Source organism: Orcinus orca, chromosome 17 (assembly GCF_937001465.1).
Source record: "Orcinus orca chromosome 17, mOrcOrc1.1, whole genome shotgun sequence".
NCBI classification, from domain to species: Eukaryota; Metazoa; Chordata; class Mammalia; order Artiodactyla; family Delphinidae; genus Orcinus; species Orcinus orca.
Window position 1 is genome coordinate 15,619,736 of NC_064575.1, and position 3,957 is coordinate 15,623,692.

Sequence of the window (3,957 nt, forward strand, 5' to 3'; positions counted from 1 at the left end):
CCTGCCAACGCAGGGGACATGGGTTCGAGCCCTGGTCTGGGAAGATCCCACATGCCGCGGAGCGGCTGGGCCCGTGAGCCACAACTGCTGAGCCTGCGCGTCTGGAGCCTGTGCTCCGCAACAGAGGAGGCCGCGACAGTGAGAGGCCCGCGCACCGCGATGAAGAGTGGCCCCTGCTCGCTGCAACTAGAGAAAGCCCACGCACAGAAAGGAAGACCCAACACAGCCAAAAATAAATAAATAAAATTTAAAAAATAAACCCAAACAACTATGCAGATCAGTACCACTAAGATTCCTTCTCCCCACCTCAGCTGGACCCTCTGCATTACCCATCAATCCTTTCAGAGATCCTTGGCCAGTTTCCACTCCCCACACAGAGGAATTCCAAACCATCACCACTCTCCTCCAGCCCCCCTTTTCACCTCTAAACTCAACAAAGCCTCAAACTTCTGGGAGAAACTGAGTCCACCAGAAAATTTCACCCACTTTACTTACAAGGTGACTTATAGCCACATCAATCCTTACCTTTGTATTGCCGGTTTCCAGGTACCAATTTCAGGCTGGGGTCAAACTTGTTAGCTGGGTAGCTGATGACATAACTTTATTCCCCATCAGATAGACCATGTTGATCGAACTGAGCTATTAGCCAGTTTTCTCTGATGCACTGGGGAAAAAAACCCTGTTAGCTGGATTGGACCTGTTGTCTGGACCTTGTGAAACCCCTCACCTCCTCCTGTTTCTTTTGGGACCTTGTTCCATTAATCAAAATCCCTCAATTCCTCTACCTTTTATTCTTTCACTCTTTTCACACGTCTTCCCCTCAGCCTAAAATAAGCTCGTGTCTTACCCAATCTAAACCCCGAATCAAGCTTAAAAAATCCAACCCTCTAACGACCATCAAGTCTCTCTTTTTGTACAACTGCTCGAAGAATAATCTATTCGATTGGTCATCGGCATCTGCTTTCTCCATTCTTTCACCCATAAGATTTGGCTTTTGTTCTTACCACTCGTTCTTACCTGTTCTTAGTAATCAGGATGCAACCAGGCAAAAATGAACAACTTCAGTGATTTGTGACAAAGAAAATATAAAGCAGGAAAGTTGATTAGGTGGGTGGTAGAGTAACTGAGAAACCAGACAGAGGATGGTGCGGTATCCCAGAGGTGGCCACAGCTGGAAGCTACTCCCACACTTGGAATGGAGGGACAAAGTAAAGATGGTGCTCTCAGACCCTGGCCTGCAGATGACCCTAGGAGACATGACCTTGGATTGGTTGGCTTGTCCTGTGGCAGCTGAAGCCATGGAGGGGATTCAGCCCACATACTGCCAGACACGCTATCCACAGCAGAGAGGAGAAGCAGAAATACCTGACCTCTCTGTTCCCTTCGTCTTTTAATCTCTCATCCACGCCAACCATTGGCTCTACTCAGCCCAGCTGGAGACCAGCTGACATTGGAGCCTGGAAAGTGCAGCCTGCAGGTTCAGACATCTGGAACACAGAGTGAGGGGAAGGGTAAGAGGGGAGCTAAAGGCGGACAGATCCAGGACCAGCACGTCATGCAAGGACAACGGTGACTTTCTAGGTGCCAAATCGAGTGGGATTTTAGTTTTTCTATTATTGGAAATTTCCTAATTACACCGGTGATTACTCCCTCCTGGGAATTCTCCACCTTCTTGGCTTCCAAGAGACACAGTATCCTCATTCCATTCTGTCTGTTCCTATAGACTGTACCCCCATAGCTACCACTTAAATATCGGTGTTCTCCAGGATATGGTTGTTCATCCTCAAGGTCTTAACTCCCATGTGGATTCTAATAATTTTAAGATATGTATCTCTGGCCCAGACCTCTCTCATAAAATACAGATCTGTGTTGCCAACTCCCTGCCCCCACAACTGCTTCAAGTTTAACAAGAACAAAATCAAGCTCATCTTTCTCCCAAATTTCTTATTTCATTCCCCTCTGTTTGCTGTCTCACCCAATGGATTGATTCACTACCCATCTGTTAAAAATGGTGAGTGGTCTGAGATCTTACCCTACTTATAAGCTAACAGACGTGCCTGCCACAGTTTCATGGATGCTGGCAGAAGACACAAGTCTCCTGGGTGAGAGACAAAGGACTGTTTTTTTTTTTTTTTTTGCGGTACGCGGGCCTCTCACTGTTGTGGCTTCTCCCGTTGCGGAGCACAGGCTCCGGAGACGCAGGCTCAGCGGCCATGACTCACGGGCCCAGCCGCTCCGTGGCATGTGGATCTTCCCGGACCGGGGCACGAACCTGTGTCCCCTGCATCGGCAGGCGGACTCTCAACCACTGCGCCACCAGGGAAGCCCCGAGACAAAGGACGTTTTTACTCAGGGCACAGTAAGCAGCATGAGCTTCATGACTGTGTAGGTTTCCCTACATCCCCGCAAGACCCCCAGGGATGACACGGAGCAATCCAGGTGGATGCCGCGCACAAGTTGGGTTTGCATCACTGCTGAGGAACAGGGGGGCTTAGGACCCCCCAGCCTTTCACAGTGATCTGCAAGCAAGCCTGCACAACCTGTGCTCCAGAGGGAGACATTATCTTAACTAGACTGGACGGTAAAAACATCTGCTCTTTCTCTGGAGCGGGGAGACTAAAAGACAGTCTGGACAAAGGAGGGGCTCTCTCTTCTATGAGGAAATTGCTACTTCTTTTTCTATGGCTTGCTTTCCTTGTGTCTTGTGTTTCCCTTACCCTTTGGTTTCTTGTCCATCTGAGCTCTACTCATCCTTCAGGGCTCTGCTGCCTGCCCTGTCACCCATCTACCTGTGTGATAGCTTTTCCTTCCTCAGCAATCCTAACAAATTCCATATGTTTCTTTATTTTTGGTGTTTCTCATATGACCTGTCTGCCTTCTCATCCAACTGTGAGTGCCTGGAGGGACCATGCACTGTCTGATGTCTCTGTAGCCCTGTGTAGTTGGGCATCCAGTGGACCTCAGTGTCATCTAATGATCTTCTAGACAGTTCATTGTGCTTCTTCCACAGCAATTCCTCTCTTTTGAACAATCAAACATTAGTTCTTGTTTCTTCTAAAATGGTCTAGGACGCTGAGGTTACCACATCTGTGTTTCTAGGATCGGTTGACATCACAGAAGCACTAAATTGGGAGGGTAACTTTATTTAATGAGACAGTTAAGATAACATGGCAAAATAGCTATTACTTTTTTTTTTTTTCCCGGAGTACCTATTATTCCTAGTGTGCTAACACTAGGTGGAACATCTCCCGTACTTCCCTAAAGAGAGAAAGTTAGTCCCAACCTTTCACCTGGCTTTGGTTATTTTACTTTCCTGTCAATAATTTTGAAACATGTACCCATTTTTATTACATGGATGTAAAAGAGTGAGTTTGGAGTAACCTGTCTTTAATCAAATTTGGATGACATTTCAGGAGATTTTGCAGTTGGCAAGAAGAGAACCTGGCACACACATATGCACCAACATTTCAAAATGGCATCAGTCCCACTTTTTATTCCTTGAGCAGAGTTCAAAGTTGGTCAGGCTTCCTTCCATTTCTGTAAATTCTGGAAAGTCCAAAATCATTTTGCTCTAACCTCATTGGAAAAACCATGTAATGACTTTCCTAATGAATTGATAACCAGTCAAATATTTTGTCACGCATTTCACATAAAAAGATAAATCCCACCCACTGGAGGATTGATGGAGGAAAAGCATGAAACCACACTAAATCCCAACAATGGTGACTTTTATGAAATTGCTTTAGGTTTTATAGGAATCTGAAATCAATCTGTTATTCATCAAGCACATTACCTGGGTTTTTATTAATATAATCATTCGGATGATATATATTAGGCAGAGCTTTTGAGTCAAGTTCCTGGAAAATTGCTTGATTACTGTTAAAACTGATTAAAACTAAGTTTTTTTTTTTTTAACCAAGAAGTAAGAAATGAAATTTTTTATGCTTCATAGTCTGG

At 45.5% G+C, this 3,957-nt stretch overlaps 1 non-coding gene across 1 annotated transcript; it reads left to right on the forward strand.

Annotated features, from left to right (window-relative positions):
- The first annotated feature begins 577 nt into the window (after positions 1 to 577).
- Positions 578 to 669, forward strand: LOC117196900 (small nucleolar SNORD12/SNORD106). Its single transcript, XR_004477326.1, has one exon. It is a non-coding gene; the product is annotated as a small nucleolar SNORD12/SNORD106 (small nucleolar RNA).
- Positions 670 to 3,957: the final 3,288 nt, after the last annotated feature.